The sequence below is a fragment of the Microcaecilia unicolor genome, chromosome 2, assembly GCF_901765095.1.
Source record: "Microcaecilia unicolor chromosome 2, aMicUni1.1, whole genome shotgun sequence".
NCBI classification, from domain to species: domain Eukaryota; kingdom Metazoa; phylum Chordata; class Amphibia; order Gymnophiona; family Siphonopidae; genus Microcaecilia; species Microcaecilia unicolor.
In genome coordinates this window covers 41,197,369-41,223,350 of record NC_044032.1, presented here as the reverse complement: position 1 = coordinate 41,223,350, position 25,982 = coordinate 41,197,369, and the positions used below count along the sequence as shown (strand labels likewise).

Genomic DNA, 25,982 nt, shown 5'->3' with positions numbered 1-25,982 from the left:
CAGCATGGCCCTGGTGGCCTAGTACCCCCACCCTGAGTCAGCGGCATGGGGGCTGGAGGTCTGGTGGACCTGCAGTCCACCGACCCCCACACAAGTTCAGGGGGGGCTGAACATCCGGTGGGTCTCCAGCCCCCTAACCCCCCTAACATCCCCCCAAGTAAAGCCCTGGTGGCCCAGTGGGCCATGAATCAATCTCCCCCAACCTGGTGGTCTAGTGGCCCTCTTCCTCGCCCCTACCTTTGTTGGAGGGAGGTAGACTCCCTCCTCTTCCAGCAGCACCACCTTGAAAATGGTGGCACCCAGCCCTGCCCAGTGCATCCTGGGATGCTCTGGATGGGGCTTCACACCATATAAGGGGTTCAAGGCTGGGCGCCACCATTTTCGAGGCGGCACTACTGGAAGAGGAAGGAGTCTACCTCCCTCCTCCAACAAAAGTACAGGGGCAGGGAAGAGGGCCACTAGACCACCAGGTCGGGAGGGGGTTTGATTTACAGCCCACTGGGCCACCAGGGCTTTACTTGGGGGGGATGCTACGGGGGGTTAGGGGTCTAGAGACCCACCGGATCTCCAGCGCCCTCCTGAACTTGTGTCAGGGGGGTCGGGGGGACTGGAGGTCCGAAAGACCTCCAGCCCCCCTGCCACTGGGGTACCTGCTAGTATGCAAATACATGCTGGATAGGGCTCACCATTCCTCTCCCATGGTCTGCAATCCCTAACTCCAGCTCCGAGCTGGCATAGGGTTTGCGCTGCTCATTGATCATTGGGGAGGAATAACTTTAGCATGCATTTGCAAGCTACTTGCGCTAAAAGCCCTGTTTTGCATGCATTTGCATGCTAGTTGTGTTCAAAGCCCACGAGCATGTTCTTTCAAACTCAAACTAAACAGAGACAAGACCAAATTCCTGGTCCTAACCAGCCCACACAGCCCCACATCTTACCAAACCTTCACAATCAACCAACAAGCATATCAGATTGAAACACAACTAAAAAAAACTAGGAACCATCCTCAATAAACATCTAACACTGGACAATCAAATATCAGCAGTTACATCAAAATGCTTCAAAACACTCTGGAAACTGAGGATAAGAGACTACTTCCCCAGAACCTTATTCAGGATACTAGTCCAATCAACGATACTATTGCAACTAGACTACTGCAATGCAGCATATATAGGGTGCAAGGAAAGCACACTAAAATCCCTACAAACAGTCCAAAACACGGCAGCAAGAAGTCAAAATTCGAGAAAGCAACCCTGCTGCTTGAAAAACTCCATTGGCTACTGATCAAGGCAAGACTACTTTTCAAAGCGAGCATACTAATCTAAAAATATTATTTGGAATGACACTCAAATAAATGAAGGATATTATCAAGCTATCCCCATGAAATGAAAGCCCAGAAACCAGAAGCTACCTACTACTACATCTACCCAGCCTCAGAAACACTACCTACAAAACCATCTACACAGCAGGATTTAGCTATCTGGGTTCCAAATGGTGGAACTCTATACCAATAGCCATAAGAAGCATCACAAATATTCTACACTTCAGGAAAGAACAGAAAACCTACCTCTTCAAAAAATGCTATAGCTAACCACAAAAGCACCACCACTTTCCCTCTCAAATTGAACTGCTCAAAATCTAACAAATAAAAAAGACCAAAAACTATACAAACATGACAAAAGCTACGGTTGACTTCCTCAACAAACCCATCTATCCATAAACCCTATGAATAACGAAACAAAATACAGATGTCCTCTCCACACTACAAAGCACAATTGTAACTCCACCAAAATGTAAATTGTTAGCCACGTTGAACCGAAACTTGTTTTTGGATAATTTGGGGATACAAGAATGCATAAATAAATACAAATTATTTTGAATGTTCTTCCATGCTATTATGGCATCATTTGTATTGTACTGAAATGTATCATATTTCCATTCTATAATTGCTCTATAGTGATGTTAAATGTGTATATCTCTGATATTGTGATGAGATTATGAGAAAATCTAAACTGAGCGATCCATAATCATCTGAGAACTGCCAACTTCAAACCTAGAGACAAATGTATTAAATAAAGTGTGTTTATGTTCACAAAAGTGCAAAGATTGTTGTTACACGTGTAATCAACACACATTGTCAGTGCATCAATGAAAAATCTATGCAAAGCAGGTAAAGTGCTACAAAATGATGTAACATCAAACAAGAACATTTTTGAACAGTACAACCAAAACACAAGCTCTCACCTATGAAGCTACTAACATGCCTCAAAGATGAGTATCGGAAGCAAACATGGACTTAAATAAGGTTATCGGGCTTCTTATGGGGTATCTCATTCCACGACCCAACCTTCAGTCTCACACCACTGAACCATTTAATCTTCTTTTAACTTGTTTTATAACTTGTTTCTCAGTTTAAACTTATTTATGAAGTCAAACTTCAGTCACAAAAGTTTCTGAATATATACATAAGTATTGCCATACTGGGAAAGACCAAAGGTCCATCAAGCCCAGCATCCTGTCCCCAACAGTGACCAATCCAGGTCACAAATACCTGACAAGATCCCAAAAAAGTGCAAAACATTTTATACTGCTTATCCCAGAAATAGTGGATTTTCCCCAAGTCCATTTAATAATGGTCTATGGACTTTTCCTTTAGGAAGCCGTCCAAACCTTTTTTTTAAACTCCGCTAAGCTAGCCGCCTTTACCACATTCTCTGGCAATGAATTCCAGAGTTTAATTACACGTTGAGTGAAGAAAAATTTTCTCTGATTCATTTTAAATTTACTGCATTGTAGCTTCATCGCATGCCCCCTAATCCTAGTATTTTTGGAAAGTGTAAACAGGTGCTTCAACTCCACTCATTATTTTAAAGACCTCTAACATATCTCCCCTCAGCCGCCTTTTCTCCAAGTTGAAGAGCCCTAGCCGCTTTAGCCTTTCCTCATAGGGAAGTTGTCCCATGCCCTTTATCATTTTCGTCGCCCTTCTCTGCACCTTTTCTAAGTCCACCATATCTTTTTTGAGATGCGGCGACCAGAACTGAACACAATATTCGAGGTGCGGTCCAAAAACAAGCACTTAGCTCAGTCATGCAGCCACTGCCAAGTGTATAACTGATTTTTCACTCGACGCCCACTTACACAAAAGTTCAGACTAACAAAGCCTTCATGGCATTCTGGAAAACCACTATGCCTACTTCCAGAGTGCTCTTGCCATATGTTCAGATTGCCACAAGTCTGTGACCCCCCCCAAAAGATCTACCTCTTCTGAACAGATGATTCGCATGAGTACAAACGAGTCCCTGTCGGCATCTACATTTAAATCGCAACGACGAAAAACGTTTTGTTAGGCTGAACTTTTGTGCAAGTGGGCATCAAGTGAAAATTTTCTTGTTGATGTATTCATTGTGAGAGTGGTAGTAGTTATACCCTATACATTTTTGGTTGTGGTCAGCAAAATAATGTAAATCAGCTCATTCCCTATGGAGTACACAGTTAAACAACACGCTTCAAAACCTGTGAACATTAATGCAGACCCATTAGCTCAAGAAAGTCAGCTACGCTTAGAAGTGGTGTAATTTTGAAATGGTTAACATCAAAATTAATGTGCTAATTTTAATACAAATACATAAACACCAAAGTGATTTGCATGCCTTAATGGACCTTAATGGCAAGTTCACACACTTTGGTACATTGGCCTACTAATTGTTCACCTAGTCCTGTAGTCCCAAGTTCAACTAAGATGTGCAAAATGAAGATAAAATGGTGTGGTAGCCATGTTAGTCCACTTTTAAGGTACTAAATTGAAACAAAAAAGCAAAAATAAGAACATATGATGATACATTTTTTATTGGACTAAATATGTTTGTTTTTTTTTAACTAGCTTTCAAAGGCAACTCCTTTTCCTTCGGGTCATTATTTCTGAAAGCAATCATTGACATTTCTTCACTATTTCTTTCACATAAGGATTTTTCTTCCGTTAACTGGCTTCCCACCATAAGCTTTAATTCACAACCATCTTTATTTTCACATTTTCCACCTCTGCAACCTTCCTAGTTCAGCCCAGCCTCTGGCCTAAACCTAGAGCCTGGCTACCATAGATCATAAACTGATCCAGCAACTGATGACTGAGATCCCCTCCCCCCCTGGGAGCTGTGACAGCTGTCTCAGCAGCATCCTCCAGCCCCACTGAACCAGACGCAACTGAGCCACTGGGTGGGCCTCATTTTCTTCATTGTTTTGTCTTTCACTTCTGCCAGATCCTGACATGAGGGCTCATTCCATGTGTCTCCATTTGGCTCTGGAGCATCATATGTTGACCCCTGTGGCCCAGTCCTGTCACCTTTATTACTGTGGTGGACACTTTTAGTGCTTTTCATGTGTTTTTGCAAGGCTCTTGTTGGATCTTCCTTTATTGGGCTATCTCTTGCCTAGAACAAGTTACAAGACAGCAGCATGTTTGGCTATTAAATACAAGAACATGACCAATACTAACCAAGAGTGAGGAGATGCACTCATGTCAGTTTGAACGCGACTACTGACATTTTTGTAGTATCTTGTGGGTTTCCTGTGGCATGACAGGCAGAGCTGGTGGTTGGGAGGCGGGGCTAGTGCTGGGCAGACTTATACGGTCTGTGCCAGGGCTGGTGGTTGGGCGGCGGGGATAGTGCTGAGCAGACTTATACGGTCTGTGCCAGAGCCGGTGGTGGGAGGCAGGGATAGTGCTGGACAGACTTATACGGTCTGTGCCAGAGCTGGTGGTGGGAGGCGGGACTAGTGCTGGGCAGACTTATACGGTCTGTGCCGGGGCTGGTGGTTGGGCGGCGGGGATAGTGCTGGGCAGACTTATACGGTCTGTGCCAGAGCCGGTGGTGGGAGGCAGGGATAGTGCTGGGCAGACTTATAGGGTCTGTGCCAGAGCTGGTGGTTGGGAGGCGGGGTTGGTGGTTGGGAGGCGGGGATAGGGCTGGCCAGACTTATACAGTCTGTGCACTGAAGAGGACAGTACAAAGTAGCACATATGAATTTATCTTCTTGGGCAGACTGGATGGACCGTGCAGGTCTTTTCTGCCGTCATCTACTATGTTACTATGTTACTGCCAGGTGAATTTGCCTCTTCACTTCTTAAGCCAGATTTACGTCCTCAAATCCCAGAGCTGTGACATCCCGTCACAGTGCAGGAAAGGGTCTACTTAGAGTATACGCCTTTGGAGTTTGGTCTACTTGTTTTCTATTGTTTATAAAATGGAGGAAAAAGAGCCGAGACCGACGTAAATATTGTTTCTTTATACCTGTTTTTGACCAACTGTCCTCACTTTGGCTTGTATCATTTTAAACACTGCCACAGAACACCATTCCAAGCTAATCTCTCAGTATTTGAAACAATATGATACATACGTGCTAAGCTGACCCAAGATGGTCGTCCCTAGAGATGGTCGTCCCCGGTTTTCGGCGATAATGGAAACCGAGGACGCCCATCTCAGAAACGACCAAATCCAATCTCTTTGGTCATGGGAGGAGCCAGCATTTGTAGTGCACTGGTCCCCCTCACATGCCAGGACACCAACCGGGCACTCTAGGGGGCACTGCAGTGGACTTCAAAAAAAACTCCCAGGTGCATAGCTCCCTTACCTTGTTCTGAGCACCCCAAACCCCACAACTGTACACCACTACCATAGCCCTTAGGGATAATGGGGGACACCTATATGTGGGTACAGTGGGTTTGTGGTGGGTTTTGGAGGGCTCACATTTACCACCACAAGTTTAACAGGTAGGGGGGACATGGGCCTGGGTCCGCCTGCCTGAACTGCACTGCATTACACACTAAAACTGCTCCAGGGACCTGCATACTGCTGTCATGGAGCTGGGTATGATATTTGAGGCTGGCATAGAGGCTGGAAAAAATATTTTAAAACATTTTTTTAGGGTGGGAGGGGGTTAGTGACCACTGGGGGAGTAGGGGGAGGTCATCCTCGATTCCCTCCTGTGGTCATCTGGTCATTTAGGGCACATTTTTGTGACTTGGTCGTAAACAAAAAAAGACCAAGTAAAGTCGGCCAACTGTTCGCCAGGGACGCCCTTCTTTTTTCCATTATCGGCCGAGGATGCCCATGTGTTAAGCACGCCCCAGTCCCGCCTTTGCTATGCTTCCGACGCGCCCCCGGGAACTTTGGTTGTCCCCTCATTGGAAAGCAGTTGAGGGCGCCCAAAATCGGCTTTTGATTATGCCGATTTGGGCGAACTTGGGAGAAGGATGCCCATCTCCCGATTTGTGCTGAAAGATGGGCGCCCTTCTCTTTCGAAAATTAGCCCAAAAGTGTACTAACGCTTTTAGCGTATGCTAAAAATTAGCGCGCGCTAACTGAATGGGTATGCTAAAAATGTTGGCACGCCTCTAGCACGGCTTAGTTAACAGGGCCCTAGAAATTTATATCCATGTAGCAGAGACTAAACATGGTTTTCTCTTAGATGTCAAGGCCCATTTTACATAGAAGGTTGAGCCTGGAATTCAGATGTCATGGTAAAGATATGCTCAGTTCCAGTGGTGTTTCACAAAAGGCTCTTCCAACATGGAGCCCTTTGTAAAATACCTATAAGGAGATTCAGGAATGCATGTGTATTTTGCCAACACGCCCTACAGGAGCACCATTTTACAAACATAAGGGATGCCCAGGCACAAAAATGTCATTTTGTTTAATTTCTTCTCATTTGCAGGTTTTTAAAAATTTTATTTCATTTTGTTTCAGGGCAATTTTGTTAGTTAAAAGGCCCTTTTATGAAGGCATGGTAGGGCTATCACACAAGGTAGCACATGCCAAAACAGCACCACTGCTGGGCGCTCCCAAGCACTTGGCAGAAGCTCTGCTTTTGCACCCCCATGCTATAAAGCGCACTTACTGTTATGTGCGGTTCTGCGTATAAATCTAGGTGTATTCTATAACTACGCAAGCAGATTGTCTTTACAGCTCTTAACAAGCAATAATGAGCACTAATTGGAAAAAATTAGAATTTACGCATGTGCATTGCTAAGCGTACTCTCGTAATATACTGCCCGTAAATTCTAACGCATGCAGGTAAAAAGGGGTATGCTTAGGGGTGAGGAAATGGGCATTTCGTGGATGTACCAAAATCTATGCATTGTTGTTATAAAATATGAGCCAGTGCATATAAATCTACGTGCAGGTATTTACACCAGCTTTTGAAAGGTATTAATACGCAAACAAACCTTTTTCGGAGACGGGAAGGCGGTGGAACTAGAGGACATGAATGGAGGTTGAAGGGGGGCAGACTCAGGACTAATGTCAGGAAGTATTTTTTCACGGAGAGGGTGGTGGATATGTGGAATGCCCTCCCGCGGGAGGTGGTGGAGATGAAAACGGTAATAGAATTCAAACATGTGTGGGATAAACACAAAGGAATCCTGTTTAGAAGAAATGGATCCCAATCTTAGCGGAGATTGGGTGACGACGCCGGTAACTGGGAAACAAAACGGGAGCTGGGCAGACTTCTACGGTCTACGCCCTGATCGTGACTGAATAGATAGGGATGGGCTGGAGTGTAAATTTTAAGGGGCTTCGATGTTAGCTTCAGAACTTAGTAGAAGAACAGTGCTGGGCAGACTTCTACGGTCTGTGCCCTGAGAAAGGCTAGGACAAATCGAAGTCGGATATGCATATCAAGTATCTTGTTGGGCAGACTGGATGGACCGTACAGGTCTTTATCTGCCGTCATTTACTATGTTACTATGATGGCGTAAATGGAAGTGCGTAGATTTAGTCGCATGAACTACACCTCGGAGTATTCTAAATACCGCATGTAGATAACATACTTAGGTGCACGTTAATCTTAGGCGCCATATATAGAATCGGGCCCTTGGAGCACGGCATTCCTGCAGTAGAAAACAGTTTTCTAGCATGTGTGGCATTCCCAGTGGTAACTGGCAGCACGGCCACATTGCCACGTGCTGCCCGATTACCGTCGGGTTAGCACGTGAGCTCTTACTGCCTTCTACATAGGTGGTGGTAAGGGCTTAGGCAGAAAGTGGCCTAGAATGCAGCACTTTTGTGTGAGAAAATTAGCGTGAGCCATTTTTTTACTGTGGCTTAGTAAAAGGACCCTTAAGAGGTATAAAGCCCCAGCTAAAACAAGCACTTTTTAAAAATTCTACTTGTGCCTTTGAGCTGATGTAAAACCCAACGGAGACGTTTTTTGTCCCGTGAAGGTGTGCTCCCCTTATTTCTTTTACCAGGTTTTTTTTTGGTTGGTAATCCCCCTCCTTATTTTTGAGAGGTCCTTTTACAAATGCGTAGTAGCGTTTTTAGCACGCGCTAATGATTAATGCGCACAAAATGCTAGAGATGCTCATAGGAATAAAGGGGCATCTCTAGAAATTAGCACACACTTATTTTTAGTGCATGCTAAAAACGCTAGCATGCCTTTGTAAAAGGACCCCTGAGGTCTTTCACAACGTCGAGTTAAATATATGATTATGATATTTTTTTCTTTGCCCTTCTGGATGATAATTTTTAAACACTGTCTCTTTCTTTCTTCTCAATCAAGATTTGGTCTAGAATATTTAAATTCCAAAGACTATATTTAAAAAAAAACTTTTTTTAAAAAAGCATACTCCCTCTGTTCATGATTGTAGGGTTCAACAAGAAGCTCTGGTATATGCCAACTTCTCCACTCTCCACCCTGACCACAGACCTTTTGCCACGGTCATTTGTGAATGATCTCATAGTGCCAAATATCAGCCCTGGTTCTGAATAAGAAGAGAGCTTGATGGCGTACAAAGAAACCGGTAGGAAGGGTGGTGGATGCCTGGAACACAGAAATGACACAAGGGTGTAACCTGCTGAGGTTACCTGCACGTATTGCACAGAGCGGCAGGTATTTGGCCAAATAGTGCACACAAGGCACCATTTATAGAATTTGGGGGTAAAAGAACTGTTGGGTCAATATTCAAAACAAGCTGTCAGCATTCTTATAAATGCTAGCCAAAGCCTTTAAATATTTTGGACCCGATATTCAGCCAATGGTGGTCAGTGTTTTGCGGACCGCAACCAGCTTTATCCCCGGATGTTCAATGCTGGGTCATGTCCAGACTCTGGAATGGAATATCCAAGCATATGCAGCCAGATAAGTTTTAAGTCCAATATATAGCACTTAATCAGCTAAGATGAACCACATAAAATAGGACTGTGTTTTATATCGGCACTCAAGTGGTTAAGTGCCAGCTCTGCCGCTGAACACCCACAAAATAGCTGGGTTTGGCTCGGAGAAAAGACGGCTGAGGAGATATGATACAGTTCTATAAAATAATGAGTGGATTGGAACAGGTAGACCTGAAGCGTCTGTTTACTCTTTACAAAAATACTAGGACTAGGGGGCATGCAATGAAGCTACAAAGTAGTAAATTTAAAACGAATCGTAGAAAATGTTTCTTCACTCAACGTGTAATTAAACTCTGGAATTTGTTGCCAGAGAATGGGCTAAAGGCGGTTAGCTTAGCACGGTTTAAAAAGGTTTGGACAGCTTCCTAAAGGAAAAGTCCATAGACCATTATTAAATTGATTTGGGGAAAATCCACTGCTTTTTTCTGGGATAAGCAGCACAAAATGTATTGGACTTTTTCGGGATCTTGCCAGGTATTTGTGACCTGGATTGGCCTTTGCTGGAAACAGGATGCTGGGCTTGATGGACCTTTGGTCCGTCCCAGTATGGCAACACTTATGTACTTATGGATGCTAACTTGGCATTTTTAGCAGCACTATCTGGTTAAATACTGCTATTATTATTTATTTAGATTTTGTTCACAACTTTTTCAGTAGCAGCTCAAGGTAAGTTACATTCATGTACACCAGGCATTTCCCTGCTCCTAGAGGGCTCACAATCTAATTTTGTACCTGAGGTAATGGGGGGTTAAGTGACTTGCCCAAGATCAAAAGGTGCAGCAGTGGAATTTGAAATGGCCACCTTGGGATGTCAAGACAGGTGCTCTAACCACTAGGCCACTCCTCCAATATGTATGGTTAGCCCCACATGGGAGATTTAAATGGTTTTGAATACCAGTCCCTTTATGGATATTCATCATTGCTATCCACAGAAGCGGCGGCACAGAACATATAAAGAGAGTAGTGACCGCAATGGGCCAGATTCTGTATATGGCCCCTAAAAAGTCTGCATGGAAAACATTTCCACCTATGGATATTCTATAAGTGGCACCTAGATTTAGGCACGGTATATAGAATACGCTTCGTTGGTATCCCAGAACCTAAAACTATGAGCATCCATTTACACCAATGAAAACTTGGTGTAAATCCCAGTGCATAGATTTAGGGCAGAGGGCCATATTCTATATCATCGCACACAAATTTTGGAACACCCAGGAAATGCCCATTTCCCTGCCCATAACCACGACACCTTTTGCTTGTGTGCATTAAAATGTGGGCGCAGTATGTTACAGAATATGCTTGGGGAGTCGTGGGCGCAAATTCTAATTTTTGCCAATTAGTGCTCGTTATTGTTTGTTACGTGCTGTTAACAACACTGATTGGTTTGTTAAGACAATCAAGTTACGTAGGCGCATTATACAGAATCCAAGGGTATATGGATAGCTGGCCTAAATTAAAACACTTGGCTATACAGAGCGTGGCTGAATATCATCAGCTAGCCATACAGTTAGGCGGACCATCATTGCTCCAGCCGACACTATCTGGATTCTGCTGGGGCAGTCTGTAATAATGTTCAGTGGCAGTATCTGTATAGTTCCACTGAAAATCCATATAGCGGCGGCTGCTATATGGATTAAATCCTTTTGTTTCAGCAATTTTCATTGATGATTCAACAAAGGAAGCATCCAACTAGCTCAGCATACAATGAATTGAAAACAGTAAACAGAACAATCTGAGCAAAAGCAGGGCATTAACCACATCATCAAACTTTTTATCACTTTCTCCCCACCCTTCCCAACCCCAAGCCCATCCCTCCCCCTGGTTAAACTTCCAACAAATTGTACTGATGTTTCAGAAGTTGAATCACATCCTACCAGTACCAAACAGAAGAAGTTGACCACGAACAGGCAAATTAAATCTTAACCATAAGGGCCAGCATCAACTAAAAGGAGACTCTATACCACATCTAACCCTCCCCCCTCATCCACTTCTCATTCTGCCCAAAAGATTAGACCAATAGTATACAAGACCACAATCCTCCTGTGAGAGCCTATTGGAAATAAAATTTCATTGAACCCCCCACCCAAGTCTCTACTCCCCTCCCGCTCCATGAGAAATACTCCTAAACTCTATCAAGATTAAATCCTTTTGAATAACAGCTACCTCAACTTCAGGAAGTGGCTAAAAACCTTTCTCTTCCCCAAGACTGTTTGATAACAATCCATCATGTCCTCTACTTCCTAGTATCATCCATTATCCTTTCCTTCATGTTTTTAGTCTCATGCATTACATCAATGGGTCTCTCATGTTTCTCAAACCTCACACTAACACTATTTGCTTTTGTCTCACCTAGAATGTAAACTGCACTGAACCCTGGAAAGGGGATATTAGCGGTATACAAGAATTGATTTGAATTGAATTGAATATTGGACCCTAAGGGCCGGACTGTATATATGGTGCTCAAAATTAAGCACTGGAAATAAATCGTCTGTAAGCTCTATCCTGTAAAGGGAGTGTGATCTTTATAGAACAGCGCTTAAGCGCAGATCTCACGCCTGACTTTGGGCACCAGACTTACGCCTGGTGAAACCTGGTGTAAATGCTGGTGTCCAAGGGGCCCTTTTACTAAGCCGCGTAAGCGTCTACGTGTGCCCAACGTGCGCCAAAATGGAGTTACCGCACGGCTACCATGTGGCTCTTGCGGTAATTTCATTTTTGGTGCACGTCTGAAAAATAATTTTTTATTTCGGACACACGTATCGGACACTCACCAAGTGGCATTTGACGCGTATAGGTCATTACCGCCCAGTTACTGTGTGAGTCTTTACTGCTAGGTCAATGGCTGGTGGTAAGGTCTCAGACCCAACATGGACGCGCGGCAATTTTGATCTTGCCGCACGTCTGTTTTCGGCAAAAATTTTTAAAAAGGCCTTTTTTACAGGCACACTGAAAAATGGATCGGCTTGCTCCCAATGCCCACGCCTACGCTACAGCAAGCCATTTGTCAGCGTGCCTTTGTAAAAGGACCCCCAAGTTAGGTACACTGACCCAGTATTCCATAACTACGGGCACACACGCCTGACATGCCTATCTATGTTCATCCCATGGCCACGCCCCTTTCAAGATACGCTATGAAGGTTTGGCACAGTGACTAATAGAATAGCAATCGGGCAGATGCATGCACACATATTAATGCACGCCAACTAGCATCAGTAATTGGATGTTGGCATCCAATTATGGATGTCATTGAAATCATGAAGCAACTAATTTGCACATGCATCTCGGACGTTCACACAAATTAGGGCGTGCAAACCTGAGCACCATATATAGAATGCGGGGATAAATGTGTATTTCATGAATGACAGGCACAACACACAGGAAGAACCTCTACAACGAAACAGCCCAAGCAGAAAAGAGTAGAGGCTGGCCAATGGACGATCCAACACGGGAAATGGTTCTTAAAACTGCTTTATTCACTGCTTGAAAGGGAGGACCTAACAGTAAATGACGGCAGATAAAGACCTGAACGGTCCTCCATCCAGTCTGCCCAACAAGATAAACTCATTTTACATAGTATGTGATACTTTATATGTATACCCGAGTTTGATTTGTCCCTGCCATTCTCAGGGCACAGACCGTAGAAGTCTGCCCAGTACTGTTCTTGTACTAAAAGTTCTGAAGCTAACATTGAAGCCCCTTAAATTTACACTCCAGCCCATCCATATATGTGTGTGTCCATTTTTATCTTTAGTTTTAAGGTGTTTGTATTAACATATTCCTGTATGTATGCCACACACATGGATATGCTTTTTTGGAACAGTATTGTGACCCCTGAAGCAGGCGATTTGTACCGCTGAAACATGGACCATGTTAGGTCCTCCCTTTCAAGCAGCGAATAAAGCAGTTTTAAGCACCATTTCCCCGTGTTGGATAGCCCTTTGGCCAGTCTCTACTCTTTTCTGCTTGGGCTATTCCATGAATGGAAGCCTGCATTCCTTGTAGTTGGGGAAGGGGAAATCCCTAAGCCCCACTAGATGAAGTATTACTAAGCCCAAGAGCTGGTCTGAAGGGCAACCCTTAACTTAAGGATGGTGGCCCTCCTTTCTAGTGAGGGAGATGGTGGGCGTAGGGCGAGAGAGACTGGAGGGCACCTGGCTATAGGTTAGTTTAAAGGCAAGCAGGGCCAGGTAAGAAGGGGATTGGAGAGTGAGGCAGGTCAATCAGGGGTATGCGCTGTCAAGTGTGAAGTTATTTAAAGAGAGCACCAACAGGGATCAGGGCTCTTCCTACCCCACAGAGGTGGCTTTCCTGCCCACCCTTCTCATGGTTCAGGCAGTGATGGGGGTTGGAGAGCGTTGGGGCACGATAAGCCTCGCAGCAGGTGGGAGCCCGAGCTACAAGGCCTTTGGCTTAGTGGGTTGATCTGGAGTGTAATCGAAGGTCTGGTGACCTGGGTGATTAAATAGCCATGGGGGGAATGCATGCTACACAGGCCCTTGCTTGGCTGAGGCGGGGCCAGGGACAATTACTTTGACCTAGGGGTGAGTGGCACGAGTGCTATTGAACCTAGCTAGCCATGATGTAGCTCAGGCTAAGGTATACAGTTGTGGTTTACAACAAAGAAGCTGCGGACATTTGATCACCCTACACTGTTGTATTTGTGTATTATTTTGGAAATTGGAGGGAAAATTGGATGGGTGGGGGTGGAAGGGTTCAAAATTGAGGGTGGTGGCGGAATGTAAGGGTTATAGAGTAAAGGAAGGAAGGAAAGAGGGATCCCCGTCTTTGAAGTTATTATGGAGCAGCCACCACTCGGTAAAGTTCTGCAGTCAGCAGCAACACCTTGAGTCGCCAACATCAACATTTCGAGCATACTTAGTTAATACATAGATCTGAACATGTTCATAGTGCTGGCGAGTTTTATTGAGTGGGATACAGGGCTCTGGATTTCTTCAGTGGACAGGGCTTTGGGATCCGTATCAGCTAATATAGTTTTCATTTGCATTTTAAATGGGGGGAGGTAAGGAGGCAGACAAAATGGGGAGCTTAATGTCCAACATGTGTCATAAACAAAACATTTTTGCTGGTCAGCTGACTTGTATCGAAGACAGCACAGGTCCAATCATTTAATAAAATATTGATTCAAGTTAACCGTTGCCCCCCCACCACCACCACCACCGAATGGAATGTGGAACACTTTGGAAAGAAGCAGACTCAAGAAAAATGTCAGGAAGTATTTTTTCACGGAGAGTGGTGGATGCTTGGAATGCCCTCCCGCAGGAGGTGGTGGAGATGAAAACGGTAACGGAATTCAAACATGCGTGGGATAAACATAAAGGATGGCAGAGGCGGGCTGGTGGTTGGGAGGCGGGGTTAGTGCTGGGCAGTCTTATACGGTCTGTGCCCTGAAAAACACAGATACAAATCAAGGGGCTGGTGGTTGGGAGGCGGGGCTAGTGCTGGGCAGTCTTATACGGTCTGTGCCCTGAAAAGGACAGGTACAAATCAAGGTAAGGTATACACAAAAAGTAGCACATATGAGTTATCTTGTTGGGCAGACTGGATGGACCTTGCAGGTCTTTTTCTGCCGTCATCTACTATGTTACTATCCCATGCTTCAGAAAAGAGAGTTCCAGGCAAACCTATACACAACATGAACTATAAGTGATCTCAATGAAGACAAAAACAGGCATGGCTGCCCAACTCATGATACACATGGACGGCAATGACAACACACTTAGGGGTCTTTTTACTAAGGTGCGCTAACAATTAGCATGTGCTAAATGATAAGATGCCCATAGGAACATAATGAGCATCTTATCATTTAGCGTGCACCAAATCCATTAGCACACCTTAATAAAAGGACCCCTTAGTTGGCACTACAGCCCTACAGAAGACAAGAGCAGACCTTTGTGCATGTTACTTTCTATAACTAACGATCTGGGTTTGCCATTTAATACACGAGTTCTGTAAAATGTGCCAAGAGGTGGTGAGATTGCCCACTTGATTACCCTAGGAATCTGGATACTAGCAAACATTATTTTATAAATGTAATAATGTACGGACTAGGGAATGTGCATTCATCAGTACTACTTAGAATTAGGGCTGCATTTTGTTGCAAATTGTTATCACAATTAATCACGCAATTAAAAGTGTCATCCCCCCCCCCCCCGCTGCATTTCCTTATGACACTGAGCGCTTATTTTTCCCAGCACCCAAAATTAGTCAACATTTACTGAATCAAGCCCAGTAAATATAAACTGCAGCAGTCCTTGCCCACTTCCACCGTATTCCACGTTTGTTGGTTAACCCAGAAATTAGCACGTGCTAAGTGTAAAGCCACTGTATTAGTTGTTAGCATGGGTGTGAGCTAAGAGCACAGGTCGAGTCCTATGTTAACATACTTTTACTAAAGAGTTGCCATGCAGCAACCTGGAACTATTGCCAGCCTAACGCAGCCGCCGCCGCTGGTTCTGCCTTGAGTACACGCCATTTTTGGCGCTACAGAAAATAATTCTGCATTTTCTAGCATGACGCTAACCTGGCAGCGCTGCCTGGTTACTTCCGGGTTACTGCAGGAGCCCTTCCCGGCACCTCAATGGATGGGGTATGCGTTCCCTCCGCGTGGCCACGCTGTAAGAATAATCTTACTGCATGGCCATGTCTTTTTTAGGTGCTTTTTACCCACTGCGGTAAAAAGGGCCCTGGCACGTGGCAAAAACGGTCCCTGCCGCAAGGCCCTTTTTACCGCAGCTTGGTACCAGGACCCCTTAGTGTGTACAAAAATCAGTTTAACCTAGGAATTAACACACACACACACACACACAGAATAAACCCACATGCATTAAACCGAAACGTGTGAAATCAACAAAACAATGCCTGAAACCTGAGAAAATGTCTGAAAACGAACTGAATACATTTTGCCTAGTAGGGATCCAGGGCGCAAACCACCAGCAAACACGCCACTTTAGCCCTAAGGTGGAATGCAAGGGCATCATTTCACAATTAGGTTTCAGACTAGGCATTCTCCTAGACTGGTAACATGTTACTAATCACCCAGATCCATCTTGGCAGGGATCTATAACACTGCAACTTGAATCCACAGCAGCAAGACTATTTATTCCCCACCCCTGGACGCAGAGAAATCAGCATTTCTTTCTTGGCTCAACCTCTCCTCCATAGATTTCTGGTTTCAATTAAACTCTGCAAGTCTGAATAAAAGTTGGCATTTTAAGCTCTTGTGTCAAATCTAACAGCCAGTGCCTCCAAGGGGACATAGAAGGGATCTCCAATTGCTACTCACAGCATTATGTTTCTCATCTTTCTCTCTTTCACAGCCATTTCACGGGAGACGCAGGGATAAAGTAAAACGTAGCTAACATTGATTCCTTCCCCCCCCCCCTCTTCTTTAATGATCCTAACCCAAGCGTTGGTTCAAACTGTTTAAATCTTTTGAACGCAACAATCTTCTTAGTCAAGGAAGCTTTTTCTTAGGATTTAGCCTAATTGAAACCCAAGAAAACACTTCTGCATGGTAATCCAATGAGAAAAATCACTTGCATTTTTTTTTTTTTTACCTAAATAAGAAACCACTTCTTCTCATGCTTTGCCCCGCCAGCACAAGTCTCAGACACTTGTTTCCCCTAGGTTTATGACACCATGCCTGGAGAAGAATTACAGTATACACAAAGAATGAGTAGCATTCGATCCTGCCTTCAGAGAGCGTGAAATCGATAATGCTTATACAGTATCTCGGTTCATAATATTAAACAACAGGCCTGAACTTAGCAGCTGTCCATTATTCCTGAAGCCCTCATGTCAATATCAAAAGCATCAAATTATCTACAAACCAGAACTACCGGGATCATCCTGTTACTTACTGTAAAGGACACCATTTCATTCTTTATTTTGCTGGGATGACAGTAGAGAGGCTTCCCAAGAGGAAAATAAAACCGATGTACAACTGCTCAATTTGGTAGCCCACCCTCTTAACGTGAATGTACCGGAAAGTTTTAGTAGCCCTTTTACTACTGAGGAAACTGGAAAACTTTGTAAGCTCTTTGGACTTTGATTGGACCATTGACTACAAAAGACTGAAGGACTGCAATTCTGAGACCATACAAGTGGGTCGGTCTGAAGAGAGAAACCTATATGATAAAGGGGATGGGCCAACTTCCCTATGAGGAAAGGCTGAAGCATCTAGGGCTCTTCAGCTTGGAGCAGAGACGGCTGAGGGGAGATATGACAGAGGTCTATAAAATAATGAGTGGAGTGGAACGGGTTGACGTGAATTGTTTGTTTACTCTTTCCAAAATTACTAGGACTAGGGGGCATGCAATGAAGCTACAAAGTAGTAAATTTAATATGAATCGGAGAAACTTTTTCTTCACTCAACGTGTAATTAAACTCTGGAATTCGTTGCCAGAGAATGTGGTAAAGGCGATTAGCTTAGCAGGGTTTAAAAATGGTCTGGACGGCTTCCTAAAGGAAAAGTCCATCGACAATTATTAAATTGACTTGGGAAAATCCTTCTTATTTCTGGGATAAGCATCATAAAATGTATTGAGCTTTTCTGGGATCTTTCCAGGTATTTGTGACCTGGATTGGCCACTGTTGGAAACAGGATACTGGGCTTGATGGACCTTTGGTCTTTCCCAGTGTGGCAATACCTATGTAATCTCCTAAACCTGTGTTCTACAGTATCTGCCTGAATGAAACACACTGCAACATCGTTTCACTTGTCTGTCTGCCTGTGATGTCAACGCCTCCCAGTGCTTCAGCCTATTACCAGCACATCACACACATTTTTACACTGGTTTTTTTAAAACCAAAATGGCCCTCAGAGAAGCACAATATGAGCCGCTTTCATAGAACAAGCAAAATGGGCTGCAAAGTAGAATTATTCCACATTCCTCCACCACCGAGGTTGATTGTTATTTTCGTCAACAAGGGAACTAAATTCTCCATTACAGAGTGATGGGGGAGCTGATAGTTTTTACTAAAGCAGACACTACCAAGTAAACCCCAAACACACATGCCTCTCTCTCTCTGCTTTCCTTTCTTCGCACGAGCACCCTGAGGCTTCTAAGGGAGGCGATGGGCAACGATGCGTGCAAGTGTCAGACAAGTCCTAGGAGTGAAACTGACCAGGTCACACGTCAAGTCAATGGCTAAAGTTTCTTTCTGGTTCTTCAAGTCCAAAATCTCCTCCTTTCCCCCCCCCCCCCCCCCCCCCCCCCCCCCCCCGCAGATGGCTAATGTGCTAACATTTCCTACCTCCCAGGTGTGCGTTTGGGAATTGTTAGTCAAGTGCCAAATTATTTTGTCCAATCCCACTGGACAAGTTTAATGGACTATTTTATGGAAGGCTGGGGAGAATTTAAAGGGCCAAGCACATCAAACAGAGAGAGAGAGGTTTACATTCCTAAATAGGCAGAAAGAGACAGGGAGCGAGAAACAGGCAAGCACTAGAGTGATCTGAACCTAACAAGTGCTGTCCTGTCAGTTGCTTTGCTAGACTCGTTCAAACACGACCCTGTGCAAACATTTTCTTTTTCCTCCTCCTCAGTGGGCTTCAAGCAGCCGCCAGAACTTAGGAGGGAAGTTGAAATCCCCATGTGCCCCGCAGTGGAGCACTGTTCGCCTTCCTTTTTATGTGTGTGTGTGTGTGTAGCCCAAGAAAAACAAGGTCACCCCTCCCTCCCCCCTTCTTTTATCATTTACAGGCTGCCCATTAGACTATCGGTTCAATTTATTGGAAGCGGAAACGAATCGGAAATCCCTCTCACAACTGTTGCAGACAACACTTACAGAAGGCGAAAGGAAAGGGAAAAAAAAATCTGAGTCGTGTAAGTGGCAATAAATACAGGATAGCATGTCTCTCCCCCAACCCCCAAATGCAGGTCGGTAAGATCCAACTTGCAGCCCTTACGATTAAGGAAAACCTTTAGGCACAGGAGAACACACAGAAACAAGGTTGCCACTGCAAAACCTTGCAGCCCTGATTTGCTTGGCAGCGGGTTCGCCCTCCGATTACTCAACTCCCCGTCTACCTTTCCCAGCCTTTCAGGGTCAATAGTGTGGCAAGGAATCTCTATGTTTTTTTCCACTGCCCCCTCCCCCTGCCCCTCTTCCACACACACTCCATGCTTGCGACTTGTGCACACACACACACCAGCGATGGCATCTGGAGAAGAAAAAAAACCCGCACAAATTTACAGGCGGAGAAAATCCCCGAAGCCACGCACGCACACACATTCCTGTCTAGTACAGTCAATCGCTGTTTCCAGAGCTCTGTGTGTCCTTTCAATGTCACAAGATCAAATGCACGCAAGAAGGTTTCATCGGGCGGGCAGAAAAACAAACACGTACATGCAACACACACACAAAACACCCTCCAGCTTCTCTCCTTTGTTCTTTCCCTGGAGTAGCACCAAAAAAATACCCTAAATTCTATTGCATTCCTAACCAATTGCAATTACAAAAAAAAAAAAATCCACCAAGGTGAATTCCTACCCCCAGCTCCTCTTAAACTGCAACTTACAAAAGCGCAGAGGGGGCGGGTCTCTAATGCTGATTCGGATCCAGCCGAAAAAAAAAAAAAAACAATCGGTCCAGATGCACCAGCACCACCACCACTGAGAGTCCGAGCAATGCACCACCATCCGCCCCGGGCCACTCGCTCCCCCGCCAGCCGGAACTCCCGCTCGCCTCAATGGCAGCAGAAACCCGCGTTAACTTTCCATAGCGCTCCCGGAGAAGCGATCCGGGGCTGGATAGCATGCACACCCCCCCCCCCCCCCCCCCCCCGCTGTAATACGTGCACCGTCAGTTTACTAACCCATATCCCAAGGACGCTGGGGGAGAGGTGAAGAGGACGGGCGCTCCTCGCTTTAGATCCCGGTTTCAAGCGCTGGTAAAAGCCCCCAGAGGTGCTGCGGTAATGCCATCGTGATGATCTGTCAAAGAGCAGCAGCAGCAGGCTTTAAAAAAAAAAAAAAATCAAGTGGAAAATGGCGTCTCCATCTCCCTGCTCGAGGAGTCCCGGAGTCATAAAATTCACACCAGTGTGAGCTAATTTTAGGAGCGATGAAAAAAAGATCAGTAGGCTGGATACATCCCGGATCCGAGCTCCGTCCACGCGATGATTTTCTTAGAAAGGAGGGATGGGGGTGAGGAGGTCCAGATTTTTGGTTAGGATAAAGCTGTTCCTTTTCCCCTTCTCTCTCTCTCTCTCTTTTTTTTGCAGAAGCTGAGCCGATAGGTTTTGCTGATCACTGCAGTTTAATCAGAACAGAGCTGAGCTGCAGCCTAAGCTCGCTCCTCCATGCCTCCCCCTCCTCCTTCCTTCTCCCTCTCTCTCTCTCTGTTTCTATCACACAGTCTTTCCAAGTCCCGGAGTAGTAAGGAAGGAGTGGAGGTTGGGGGGGAGGGAAACATTCAAGATGGTTTTCATAGGCAGAGGAAACACAAATCAAGGTTGTTATAAAAAAAATCCCCAGTCCGGACAGGTCGGTCTTCTACTCCAGAGCCCAGGCTGCTCTCTCTGAGAGATCGGATGTTGGATATGGCCTCCCCCGATCTCTTTTTTTTTTAAGGGGGGGGGGGGAGCAGAGAAGCAGCTGTTCAAGTGTGATCACCGCTCCATCCCTCTCCTGTCTCTCCGAGTCCTGCAGTAGTAAAAATGCTAATGATCATTCAAACGGCAGGACTGTAAAGCTCAGCTCCGGGGTTAATGCACTCAACACTGCCACTACCTGACACAATTGAGCACTGTGGGAGGGGGCTCACTCTGCTAGAATTTTTTTTTTCCCAGGGTTATTGCATTTTAATTTTAGACTGTTAATTGAAACAAAAAACCTAATACATTTTCTTATTTGCAAAAAATCACTCTATCGGGCAGGGATATTCAACTTCGTTTTGGGGCCGCTGAAAAGCAGTACGATCATTCTAATTACATAGGGCTGCATGCAAGATAGCATTTCCTACTTTGCAAACTTAAAAAATAACCTAAACTGTAATGACTAAAGGCAGGATAAGTATTCGACTGCCATTCATCATAGTGCATTGTTAGAGAAGAAGGTAAATCCAAGATCCTCCAGATCTTCCTTGTTGTGGCACTATATTAATAAAAATGTACAGTAACCAGAAATAAAAAAGTGAAAGGTTAGAATATCAGGGGTCCTTTTACTAAGATGCGCTGAAAATGGCCTGTGGTAGTGTAGGCGCATGTTTTGGGTGTGCACAGATCCATTTTTTAGCGCACCTGCAAAGAATGCCTTTTTTTGCCGAAAATGGACGTGCAGCAAAATAAAAATTGGCGCATGTGCATTTTCGGTCTGAGACCTTACCGCCAGCCTTTGACTTAGCAGTCAGGAGGGGCATAATCGAACTGGGCGCCCATCTTTAAGGGTGCCCATCTCTAAGGACGGCCCGGCGAAGGGGCAGGGCATCCTGTATTATCGAAACAAGATGGCCGGCCATCTTTTGTTTCGATAATACGGTCAGGGACGGCCAAATCTCAACATTTAGGTCAACCATCTTGACATTTAGGTCGACTTTAGAGATGACTGACCTCGGTTTTCGCCGATAATGGAAACCGAGGACGGCCATCTGAAAAAACGACCAAATCCAAGCCATTTGGTCATGGGAGGAGCCAGCATTTTTAGTGCACTGGTCCCCTCTCACATGCCAGGACACCAACCGGGCACCCTAGGGGGCACTGCAGTGCACTTCACAAATTGCTCCCAGGTGCATAGCTCCCTTACCTTGGGTGCTGAGCCCCCACCCCCCCCCCAAAACCCACTACCCACAACTGTACAACACTATCATAGTCCTTAAAGGGTAACGGGGGGCACCTACATGTGGGTACAGTGGGTTTCGGGTGGGTTTTGGAGGGCTCCCATTTACCACCACAAGTGTAACAGATAGGGGGGGATGGGCCTGGCTCCACCTGCCTGAAGTGCACTGCAGTACCTACTAAAAACTGCTCCAGAGACCTGCATAGTACTGTGATGGAGCTGGGTATGACATTTGAGGCTGGCATAGAGGCTGGCAAAAAATGTTTTTTTATTTGTTTTTTTGGGTGGGAGGGGGTTGGTGACCACTGGGGGAGTAAGGGGAGGTGATCCCCGATTCCCTCCGGTGGTCATCTGGTCAGTTTGGGCACCTTTTCAAGGCTTGTGAACAAAAAGGGACCAAGTAAAGTCGGCCAAATGCTCATCAGGGACACCCTTCTTGTTTCCATTATCGGCCGAAGACGCCCATCTCTTAACCACGCCCCCATCCCGCCTTCAGTACACTGCCGACACACCCCCTTGAACTTTGGTGGTCTCCGCGACGGAAAGCAGTTAAGGACGCCCAAAATCAGCTTTCGATTATGCCGATTTGGGTGACCCTGAGAGAAGGACACCCATCTCCCGATTTGTGTCGGAAGATGGGCGCCCTTCTCTTTCGAAAATGAGCTGGAAGGTCTCATGCATTAACCAGGCGGTAATGACCTAAGCGCGTTAAATGCCACTTGGCATGTGTTCAAAAATAAAAATTATTTTTCGGACGCATGCCAAAAATAAAATTACCACAAGAGCCACGTGGTTACCGTGCGGGAACTACAAATTGGCGTGCATTGGGCATGCATAGATTCTTACGTGGTTTAGTAAAAGGGCCCCTAAATGTTGCTTTAAATGAAAATTAAGTTAATCCTTTGCAGTCCAGGCTTTTTGCAGGTAGCATGCATGTAACTAGGACCAGCAGCAGAAGTTCTCAAAGATGTTGGGGTACGTGAGGCTTTCAGAGCAGCTAGCTCCCTCACTGAGGGGCCAATACAGAAAGCCATTTCACGCTTAACTGCGGGGCTCTACACGCACGTTAATGGCCAAGTAATGTACAGAAGGGTTGAGCATGAGTGCTAACTTGCCGCAGATTGAGTTCAATGTATGATAATGAGGCCATTAAGAGGTCCTTTTACCAAGCAGCGGTAAAAGGTAGCCTTAGCGTGCCCTTAGGCAGGTCATTCCCATGTGCGAAGGCCATTTGTACCACTGGGGTAAAATGTCCGAAATTCCTTTTTCTTTTTTTTGTATTAATGGCCATGTGCTAATTTTACACAAATATATCTAACAAGAGATACTCATTTCAGGGTCTGACTTGCAAAGTCATTAAGAAGCATAAGGAGGGGAAAAAAAGCCTCAAGAAGCTCCCAGCGTTATTGGACAGAGGGAGCAGAACTGCTTCATCATTGGCTCAAAAAAACCCCTCCTATTTTCAACACTGTAATGCCCCTTAATGTAAGGTCAGAAAGAATTGTAATGTTTGCGCTCACTGTCTAATGCACAAAAAGATAGTCATTTCAGCTTTCACTTAGCTTATTGTGGTGCTTCCTTTTCCACAAGTGGAGGCCGTGACCTACGATGGCCAACGTTTCGTCAGCCTGCTTCAGGATCTGTCAGTCAAAAAGTTCTGTTATGAATAAGGGTAAAAGATCAGCTCATAACAAACAAAACAAAGCAAAAAACATTATATTTGACATGGAGGGGCATAATCGAACGGAGCCGGCCATCTCTAATGACGGCCCCGTCAAGCGGCGTACCCGACCGTATTATCAAAACAAGATGGCCGTCCATCTTTCGTTTCGATAATACGGTCGGGGACGGCCAAATCTCAACATTTAGGCTGCCCTTAGAGATCGCCGGCGTTAGTAACGGGTAACGGGGGGCACCTACATGTGGGTACAGTGGGTTTCGAGTGGGTTTTGGAGGGCTCCCATGTACCACCACAAGTGTAACAGGTAGGGGGGGATGGGCCTGGGTCTGCCTGCCTGAAGTGTACTGCAGTACCCACTAAAAACTGCTCCAGGGACCTGCATAGTGCTGTGATGGAGCTGGGTATGACATTTGAGACTGGCACAGAGGCTGGCAAAAAAATTTGTTTTAATTTTTTTTTTGGGGGTGGGAGGGGGTTGGTGACCACTGGGGGAGTAAGGGGAGGTGATCCCCGATTCCCTCCGGTGGTCATCTGGTCAGTTTAGGCACCTTTTCGAGGCTTGGTCGTGAACAAAAAGGGACCAAGTAAAGTCGGCTATCTTTTAACTGTGCTGGCTGTCGTTTGCTCTTGTTTCCACCTTTGTTAATACATAGAATACATCTGGCTTGGGCTTCCACAATGGTATTTTTAAACAATGACCATGTCTGATTTAAAGTCCTAACCTTTGCGGCCAACCCTTTTAGCTTCTTTTTGACCATTTCCCTCATTATGTCGTAGTCACCCTTTCGAAAATGAAATGCTGCTACAGTAGAATTCCTTAATGACTTTACTCCAGATATCAGGTCATATTTGGTTATGCCATGGTCACTGCTTCCCAGCAGATCCAACACCGTTACCTGTCATACCATGCCCTGCGTTCCACTAAGGACTAGACCTAAAATAGCTCCCCCTCTTGTCGGTTTTTGAACAAGTTGCTCCAAGAAGCAGTATTTTATTGCATCTAAGAATTTGACCTCTGTAGCTCTCTCTGATGTAACATTTATCCAGTCAATATTGGGGTAATTGAAATCACCCATTATTATAATGTTGCCTAATTTGCCAGCTTTCCTAATTTCTGTAAACATTTCTTCATCTGTTCATTCTGTCCTAGCAGATGGTAGTACAACCCTACTAGTATACTCTTTCCCTGCACGCATGTTATTTCTATCCACAAGGATTCCACGTTGCTATCTGTTTCACGTAAAATGTTTATTTTGTTTGACTTGATTCCCTCTTTCACATGTAGTGCAACCCCCCCCCCCCCCCTCCATTCAATCTGATTCACTCTATCATTGCCATATAACATGTGCCCTGTAATGCACCACCACAATTTGGAATTGTTCACCTGGTGTTGTATTTTGTCTGAATAAAGCTTCTGATTAATATTTCTCCTGGAACACCTCTTCTTTGATCATCTCCACTTTTTTTTTTTTTTTATTTCCCATGCTGTGATTTGTGGAAGTGTTTGGTTTTCTTCTTTTTTTTTTTGGACTTCCTGGTAGTCAGCTTTAGTGACATTGCTATCACATTTTTTTCACTGCTTACTTTACAGTGGGAATCACTAACCTATGATACGTTTTGCAGGTTAGCATCTTCCACAATAAATATTGTTGAACTTTGCAAGCTGCATTATTTGTGGGGAAAAAATAACTTTTATTTTCGATGTCATTTTGGAACATTTGTACTTTTATATTTAAGTTGTATATATGTTAATTTATTTGTTCTGTTTATTTTAGACCCCTGAGGAAGGCCTGCTGGCCAAAACACGGACCGTGTAGGGTCCCATTAAACTTTTCTGGCGCTCTTACTCCCTTGATTTTTTGGTCTTTTTTTGGTCTGTTTTGGTTTATCTTCCGCCATTTTTTGTGGTTTGTTCCGTTTTCACGGGAGATTTGGACCTTTCTTTTGTGTGTTTGAAAAAATAACTACAGCATTGACTAGCATTATTTTATCTCCCTGGGAGCACTGGGCTTCTAACTAGTGGCCCAATGCTCCTGGGGGCTATCTTAAAAGAACTGGAGGTAAAGTAAGTGATGTGAGAGCCCCACCCTCCATGACCAAAATAATAAAGGGGATGGCATGGCTCTTCTATGAAGAAAGGCTAAAGAGGTTAGGGTTCTTCAGCTTGCAGAAGTAATGACTGAGGGGAGGTATGATCGTGGTCTATAAAACCAAGAACACAAGAGCCAGCTCTGTTGAGGCCAGTGAGTATTGAGAATGGACCCCTTTTCCCACTGAAGACAGTTCCCGGACCTGCTGATGAGATCCCCCTTCCCTTCCATCATTAGA

The 25,982-nt window shown here is 44.9% G+C and overlaps 1 protein-coding gene across 4 annotated transcripts in view; it reads right to left on the bottom strand.

The window, feature by feature from the left end:
• SETBP1 (SET binding protein 1) overlaps window positions 1-20,831 on the bottom strand; it is a 616,780-nt gene extending 595,949 nt beyond the window's left edge. For 3 of the 4 annotated variants that reach the window (XM_030192882.1, XM_030192884.1, XM_030192885.1), the window contains exon 1: window positions 20,014-20,831. The gene's annotated coding sequence lies outside the window, so the exon portion shown is untranslated. Of the gene's footprint in view, window positions 1-19,716; window positions 19,771-20,013 lie in introns of those variants that run through there. The other variant, XM_030192883.1, reaches the window with a different exon arrangement.
• Window positions 20,832-25,982: the final 5,151 nt, after the last annotated feature.